Genomic DNA, 8,658 nt, shown 5'->3' with positions numbered 1-8,658 from the left:
CTGCTCTTCCAAACTTACTGAGAATATTGAGGTTTAGAGGTCACAGACCAAGATCACACAAAGAGAAAGGGGCAGGCTGTAGGTTGGGATTCAAGGTCCATGCTCATTTCATTACTCTCAGCTTATTCTAGTGAATTTGCTAGAATCTCGAAGTATTTTCCAATGATTACTGCTATTCTCTGTCCGGCAGTCCATAGCATTTTTCAACAAGTCAAAAAATCCTTGAGAAGGTAAGCAATTTCCCTCTCTCTAGGTGCCTTGGATGTGACCATGCTGGATCCAGAACGCATCCTTTCTGATCTGATAGCCTCCACCCCGCCCTGGCCCGAGAGTCAATGTCTTTTCCACAAGGCTGGGAGCCCCGTTCAGACTGTCCATTCCCCACCTCTTTCCGGAGGGACGATGACCCTAAGGCGACCTGACGTCCCTTCCTAGGGGAGCTGCCATTCCGAAGGCGGCCGCCAGGGGTCCCCGCTCCGCTAGCGCCCTCGCAAGAGAGCCGCGCTCCGGGTGCCGGTGGGGGGCTGCTTTGGAGCGGCTGCGGCGGCGGCGGCTGGAGCCCTGTGCTCGCTCGCCCGCGCGCTTGCTGAGACCGCGCGCGCTGGCCCGGGAGCCCCTCGCTGGATCCGCGAGCGTCGCCCCTCCTGCCCCAAGCTCACCCTCTTCCTCTCGCGCCGCCTGCAGCTGCCCCGGCGCGGGGAGCCGACAGGGCCCCGGGGCTGAAGGTAAAACCCCACGGTGAGTGAGAGCTCGCTCCAAGCGAGGGGAGGTGGCGCAGCTCGCAGCCGCTCGCGCCGGGTCGCGCCCGGGCGGTTTAGAGGTGTGGGGCGCCCCGCACCTGGGGCGAGTGCAACAGGAGGGCGGGAGGCGGCGGACCCCGTTTCCCCACCCGCCCTCCGCTGCTTCCGGGGCTGGAATCCGCCTCAGACCCTTGCCCGCGTCTTGGCTTCTGGCAGCCTCCTCCCGTTCCCTTCCCGGGTTGGAACGAGAGTCCTCCTCGGGCTCTGGGGCCTTGATTTTTCAAGATCTATCAATGAACTCGTTCTTCTCTTGGGGAGGAGGGGGCGGGCACGACTCTGTCCCCGAATCCATCCCGGATCGCAGATGATTGCAGAGTGCATGCTGGACTGTGGGTGGCGGGAAGACAAACTTTTACCAAAGTGCGCCTGGGCAGGGGGACCACGTTTAGGGCGTCTTGGAATTGAAGGCGGAGGCTCGGCTGGGGGCTGCGAAGGGGAAACTCCAATGCGTCGGCCGGGTCGCCCCCGGGAGAGGGTGTGTAAGGGCGTACAAATCCTTCGGAACCCCTGGGCCAACAACTGTCAAACATCTGGAATCCCAGCCCCTCCCTTGCCCTGCACTCAGGAAGAAGGTGAAAACCCTTCAACTTTCCTCTGATTGCTCCTCCCTGCCTTTGGACCCCTCGGGGAGGGTACAGGGCCGACCCCCGGCGCCTGGCAAGTAAGTACCAGACCGACACCCCAGACTTCTCAAGATCCCCCCTCACCCACCTCCCCGACCCCTTCCAGACGTCCGCCCCGCAGGGCCCACGCGACAGAGCCGATGGAGAGCGAGGCGAAAGGCCTTTTGTTTCTCGGCGTTTCCCCTATTGTTCGCCTTTCTAACATCTGGCGGGGCTCGGGAGACAAGGAAGCCCCTCTTGTCCTCCTCCCCCGCCCCGCTACGCCAGCCTCCCCGCCGGCTTGCGCCCGGGAGCCTGCCTGGGGCAGGCGAGGAGCCCGACCCCCGCGGGGCCGCCCCACCCGGGCCTTGCGGCGAGAGGGCGGAGGGAAAGTTGTTCCTTCCCCGCCTCCTCGGCTGCCTGTGGCCCCGGGCGCATTTCTCAGATCTTATCCCTAGCGCGCTGCGGAGCGCAGATCCAGAAGGTGCCGCTCGCGGGAGAGTGGAAGCGAGGAGCTGCCCGAATCCCGGGTGCCTTTTTCCTGTGAGTTCCAGTGGATTCCAATCTCCGCCTAAAGGCGTGTGGTTGGCCGGTTGCCAGGCGGTGGGACGGGATCAGGGCAGGTCTGGTAGGGAAACGGCTACGGCTGAGTGTCCAAGGGCCGAAGGGCGGGCGAGCCGCCCTCCTCAAGGAGGGTGTGTGTGCAGTGCTGGGCTCAGCCGTGGCCGACTCTTCTGCGACCCCGTGGACTGTAGCCCGCCAGGCTCCTCTGTCCATGGGATTTCCCAGGCAAGGACACTGGAGTGGGTTGTCATTTCCTTCTCCAGAGGATCTGCCCGGCCCGTGTCGGGAAGGGTCCCCTTCTGGAACCCGGGTCTCCTGAGTCTCCTGCCTTGCAGGCGGATTCTGTACCGCCGAGCCCACTAGTGGAGATGTAGAAATAACCTAGGAAGCCTGGAGACTTCGCTTATGAATAGGAGTGAAGTGGCTCCCGCAAAGAATGAACCTGGGGTCCTGACTTCTCCAGCGCTCCAAGTTTAAAGCCCCGGTACCCTCTCAACGTTTGGTGAGAGCAGACCTGGAGGACCCAGTACTGATTTTGCAGACGTTTCCCCGTCCCTGCGAAGCTGTCTGGGGACCGAATTCCCCTGTGAGCGCGCCGTTGAGATTATAACGACCCTATTGTTACTCTGCCCTTCCTATCAAGTTGTGTGCTTACTCCTAATGACCGAGGATTGTTAAAGAACTAGGACTTACACCTGAAACTAATATAATATTGTAAATCAACTATGCCTCGGAGGTGGGGGGCGGGATAGAATTTGGGCAAAAACATAGTAGCCACTCTCAGAGGGCAGGGTCCCCAGACGGTGGCCCCAGAGTTGCTTAGCTGGTGAGGGGAGACCGAATCTATACACCTGTTGGAATGGATACCTGCACATAGCCTTACATATACGAAATGTTAGCTTTTTCTGTCCTACATACAGTCAGTGCCTCTCCCAAGAAGGCTCAGGGAGGCTCTTGTTTTTTTTATCCTTGCCTTTTTGATCTGTGCCCCAAGCCAGGGGAGGGAGGAAGCTTCTGTATGAACACCTGTGATCTTGTACCCACTGGAAGGTTTTAAGTAGAGACTGTGCCTCTTCAGAGTTTCAGGAGTTTGCTCCTCCAGAGTTGGAACTTTTGAGCTTCCATTTAATAAAGAAAAGCAAAGGAGATGAAGTCAGCAGAGAGGACACACAGAACGCATTCTCCAGTAATTTCTAGATGTTACCACTGGGACCCACAGAAGAAAGAAAGCAAAATCTTAGAAGCACCAGAAGGCACTTTACAAATACTTCATTATGAAAATAATCCCCAAGGAAGGATTCCTTTGAAATTTAGCAGCAGCAGCACTAGAAAAGCAGGAAGCGCCTGGCTTGCTCAAGAAGGGCCTAAAAGCATCATTAACAAAGTGAAAGAGCAATGTCTGTCCCAGTCTACTCCAGTAAGGAAAACAGGGTAGTTATAGTGAAAGATAAGCTTGTATGACTTCTTTAATTTTAGAATTAGAAGAAAACCCTCCCCAGCATTGAAGAAAAAATAAAAAATACAGAGAGGTGAAAATTAAAACAGAAGGAGGAGGGATGTTATAAATAAGGCTCCACAGAACAATCTTATCCAATTGCTTACATGGAACAAATTTCTGGAGAAAGAATAACTAGGTCGAAGCAGTTAATGTACTTTTTTTTTTTATGACATTTAAGATTGCTATATTGTCCAGTAGGAAACTTGTGCCAGTTACTATTTCTCTATCAATATATAGGATTTTTTTCTTCTGAACCCTGCACCCCACTGATAGTCTACATTATCACTTTTTTTTTTTAATCTCTATCAGACTGATGAGAGGGGAGTAACTTATTACCTTCTTTTACATTTCTCTAATCACAAATGAGAGTAAATATTTTTCATATTGTCTGTTAGTATTTCTTGTGATGTTACCAGTTTGTGTCCTTACCTATTTTCAGTGAGAATATTCTTTTTCTGACTAGTGGTGCTCTTAATAAAAGCATCCCATTGTGACTTCTGCCCCTGCTGGTACAATCAGACAAGCTTTATTGATTAGAAGTGCTGATTTTCTTTCCTTCCGCATTATTGCAAACATTTGGCAAGACTGCAACCATCAATTGCTAAAGTAACTGACATGGTCCCAGGAGAATCATAAGGAGATCATGCAAAGGCATTATTAGAGAAATTCATGGAAAATATCAAATGTATACTTTCTGCTTTGTGGCTTGCATGTCCCAATTTGTTTATAGCTTGTAATGCTTTTTTAAAAGTTACAACACTTATTGATGAGTTATTGTTACGAAATGGATGATATGAACTTGTTTTATTATCTGATCCTTCTACTGATAACCAGTATACTGTGATCCACAACTAGTTCTTGTTCTTTTAAACATTTCTTCTAACTTTTGAACTGAGTTTTATTTTAATACTTTCTCAGTATAACTGTGTTGAAGTTTAACTATCCAGCTATTCAACTATGGATGAATCTTGAGTCTAAACCGTTTAGCATCATGCTATGAAAACAATAGCAAGTAAAGGCCTTCCAAGAGTTGAACTGGATACTCTCTGTGATGCATTTGGGTAGCCACAATCTGTCTGTTAATTCTTGCTTGAAGATAGATGATTCTGAAATGGGGTAGAAGGGAGAGAGAAAGGTAGAGAAAATTCATTTTAACTATAAGGTGAATTAATACATGCAAGAAAATTTAAGTAAATAATCTGGGTAATCTAGGCACAAAATAACTTTCAAAAAGATAAAGTATATTAAAGTGTCATGTATTAGTGAGAAGATTTGTTTATTTAACAAGAAGAAAGTGGCCTTCTAGTTGGGAAAAATCCAGTGTGAAATTCTTCCATAGTCTAACCATAGGTATTTCATTTCCGGTAGAAAGCAAACAAAAAAAGACAGATATTAAACTTTTCTGCAGTATTTTTCATGCTTTTAAGTGTCAAAATCACATAATATGTATTGGGAATGAACAATGCTCTTTGTATTAGAATCATAAGCTCTTAAATGTTGAATGAGACTTTAATGGTCATCTCATTCAACCATCTAATATCATTACGGATCTTCACTCTCTTACAGTAATAAAATACCAACCCACAAACTTTCTATCATTTTAACCAAACCAGGCTGAGAAGCAAATGGGTCCAAAATTTCTATTTTCTTATTTTTTAGAGTAGGGAGACAGGAACGGTTTTAAGTCTATGGGACCTTGTACAGGCTCTTTTAACATGCTGAACTTTCCTAGAATAAACAATCTTGGCAGCAAGAGTTAAGTCAGTGAGGTGTTAGGTTTTGCAGGATTCTCTGGGCCGTGTCCTCTGGCCATGGGTTTGAGGGAGTTCAAAAGCAGCAGAGCAAAGCAAGAGCAAAAGGAAAGAAGAACAGAGAATAGAAGATGGGAGGGCAAGTCCTCCTCTAAAACTGTCTTCAGGACTTCCTAACAAGACTCTTGATCACCCAGGGGGTGGTAGGCATCACCTTGTTTGGAGAGGTGAATGTGGCTGATGCTGCAAGGCCAAACTTCAGAAAAAAAATGACCATTACCCAAACCACCAATGATCCAGCCGAGGGGAGCCACGGGGCTGCACAACAAGCCTTAAAAAGAAGATGAAGGACGAAGAGAAGGAAAAGGCGATTTTGGAGAGAAACAGAATTTTAATTCTTAGAATACCTTCTCTCCTCCTGAGTAGTGCTGTGAGTTTCTGAAAGAAGTAGAAGCACCTTCTGATTTCCATCTGGACAATCTCCCAGGCACAGGGACTGCGTTTCCTATCTTTGAGGAGCCTGTCTGTCCTGTTGAAATGTCTCCTCAGTTCTAGGTCGCCCGGCTGGAGGGCCGGCGCTCCTGGGGGTCTCCTCTCCGGCTGAGAGAGGCGCTTCCCTCTCTCCTGTGTCTCCCTCTCTCTTCATTTCCGTCCTCCTCTTCTTCCAAACACTGCTCCAGGTACCGCGTCTGGTGACCAAGTCCGACCTGGACTAGGCTCAGGTGTATCTCTTCCCAAGTGGGTTTGAACGTGTCTTGAGTGAAGATGTGGAAGGCTTGTCTGGACATTTCGTAGAAGGCCTCCTTGATGTTCCTCTTCAGAGGCTGGGTGTGTGAGAGGATCTCTTGGGGCAACTCGAAAGCTTTGCTTTCTTGTAGACACTCTATAGGAAATGAATTGCTCATCCTCCTCAGAAGTCTCAGATTCTGCCAGGTGACTCTCCTCAGGCGAACATTCAGTAAGTTACAGTCCAGAGAGAGGATGCCAGTGATGAACAGACCCATGAGGCATGCCAGCCACACATATTTTCAAATCCCATCAGGCTTGCTGCTCATTTTTTTCTCCCTCGCCCATGGAGGTGGAAAATCCACAAGACTCAGAGGGTGACAGTGAGGTTTTAGGTCTGAAGTATCTATCCCTTCGTGTGCTTTGTATCACCTGGGTATCTTTGGTGGGGAGGAGTTTTTTCATTCATCATTTTATGGTACTCAGCATTTAAGCTTCTTTGCCTCTGAAGCTTTTTTGATTTGAGGTGACTACGCTGACTTTGGAAGTCCTTTTTTTTTTTTTTTTTTGAGAAAAGTGAGCAGAGCATTATGATTGTGTTACCGTTGATGACTGAATGATCCATCCCAGTACTATACAAGATGCAGACTGTTTCAGAAGGCCCTGAAAGCTATGATTCTATACAGTTGCTCACCCAACACTGTTACATAAGAGAGAGCGATCCTCCAAGAAAATATTTTTTTGTACCTGGCCCTATAACCAAACCTCTTCTCTCATGGAGTTAATCATAGATGTTGACCAGATGACTATGATTATTTGATTGCAAGGCCACTAGAACATAACATGGTTGAGGTTTTTTCCAGTCTTGTTAAACTTCTGTATTTGCATATTTTCTCTTTTATTTGAGTTTTTTTTGTCTCAAGAAAGATGAAAACCAGAGTGCATCATTGAGCATGGCACTTGTCACATAGAAGACTATAGCAGCTTAGTTTTGTATTGCCACGAGAAAATGTTGGCACTCTCCAGCTGTCCTTTCCTATAGTGAAGCTTGAACCAGCACTTGCCATTCCCACCTAGCATTTTGTATGCCTCTGATCTCCTTCTTAGAAATCCTCTGGGGCTTATATACTGGGGAATATTTTTCTGCCTCATTAACTTCTCTCTTGTAGTATCTAAACTTTTAGATGTGGTTTAGCAGTATTTTAAAACTTTAGCTTAACTTTCTTTCTTGCTGAGAAGGTCTGTGTGCTGTAAAGGTTTTTTGTTCTGATATGTTTTTGAGGAGGTATGTGAGTAGGTGGTCACCCACTTTAGCCAAACTAATTCATACCTGGACCAATATTCCTGTGGTAATGAGGGCTATCCACCATTTATGATTTTCACTTTCTTTAACCAGGTTATCTTCTTCTGGTATGGTCAAAGGAAATGGATTTTTTTCCTCCAGGAACCTGAAATGGGATGCCATTAAAGAAGGCTAGTTTGAATTACCACCTTAAAAAAAAAAGAAATGCATTAATTTTTAATAAAGTCATTTTAGAATGGTGAGCAACCACAGTCCCTCAAGCACGGCAGACTTTGACTGGAAATTTGGCTTAAAATGTTCATGTCTAAATTAATTTTCTGCACTAAGGACTAATTGTAGATAAGTGAGATTTCTTAAAATCCTGGCTTTTTGGACTGATTTATTTTGAGAAGAAAACCTACTACGTATGTTACTTTATATGCTCTCTTTGTATAAACTCTGATTTTGCAGAGGTATTTTGTGGGATGACTAACTTAGAAAAATAATCGGGAAAATGAAACCTTTTATATAGGATTATAAACTGACACAGACTTCTTGGAGAGCAAAATGGTGATATATATCAAAAGCCTTAAAAATGTACATGATCTTTGACTCAGCAATTCTCCCTCTAGGCATTTATCTCCAAGAAATAATAATGGATGTCTCTAAGGACTTACCTGTCAGGAAGTTCGTCACAGCAAAAAACTGAAAACAATTAAAATGTTTAGCAGTAGGTACTTGGTTAAGTAAATCATCAGTAGAAAATGTCTGTGCAAGCATTCAAAATTATGCTGTGGGAATATACTTGGTTACTTGGATGGACAAGCTTTGCAGCTTAAAAGCAAGTTTACATGGTAGTGTACAGAGTCTGTTAAATACAAACACATGCATATATGTACAGAAAAAAATCTAGAAGTATATATGCTACAAACATTAAGAAAAATAATTAAGAAGTATGAACTATGCATTTATAAACTGTGTGTATGTATGCATAACAATAAATATATGTTTATAAAATGCCAGTGTCTTCTGAAGGCCAGACCTCCTTCCATCCCTCACACTACTTCTTATTCCTAAAGCTTCTTGAATTGTCTCAGTAGAACGGCTTGTTCCTCTTTTGGGCTTTTACAGTGCTTTGTCCTCCTTAATTTTGGCTTTTTAAAGTAAGTAATTGTATAAGTGCTGAACTCCCAATTTTGTGTGCCCCCGCCTCTATCTACTCAGGGCACTTAGCATAGTTCCTACTGCTTTGAGACAGTTTCATTGTACTAACCAAGCTAAGAGTTTGTTCAGTTGAACTTCTGTGCTGATAGGTTCTGCCAGTGGGTGATGGAGGTGGCTGGAAATTTGGCTGTTGTCCACCACCTTGAAGGTCCTTGTATTTTCTGTCAGGTACAGTTTTGTCACCTTACCCCCCCCCCCCACCCTTACCTCA

The 8,658-nt window shown here is 46.2% G+C and overlaps 1 protein-coding gene across 3 annotated transcripts in view; it reads left to right on the top strand.

The window, feature by feature from the left end:
• Positions 1–502: 502 nt before the first annotated feature.
• The window catches only part of MOB3B (MOB kinase activator 3B), a 239,334-nt gene continuing 231,178 nt past the window's right edge, over positions 503–8,658 (top strand). Inside the window, exon 1 of one of the 3 annotated variants that reach the window (XM_070480597.1) lies at positions 503–738. The gene's annotated coding sequence lies outside the window, so the exon portion shown is untranslated. The remainder of the gene's footprint in view (positions 739–8,658) is intronic. The other 2 variants (XM_070480599.1, XM_070480598.1) reach the window with 2 other exon arrangements.

Source organism: Odocoileus virginianus, chromosome 18 (genome assembly GCF_023699985.2).
Source record: "Odocoileus virginianus isolate 20LAN1187 ecotype Illinois chromosome 18, Ovbor_1.2, whole genome shotgun sequence".
Taxonomy (NCBI): Eukaryota; Metazoa; Chordata; class Mammalia; order Artiodactyla; family Cervidae; genus Odocoileus; species Odocoileus virginianus.
Note: the sequence above shows the minus strand (reverse complement) of the source record. Positions and strands in the feature narration are given on the sequence as shown.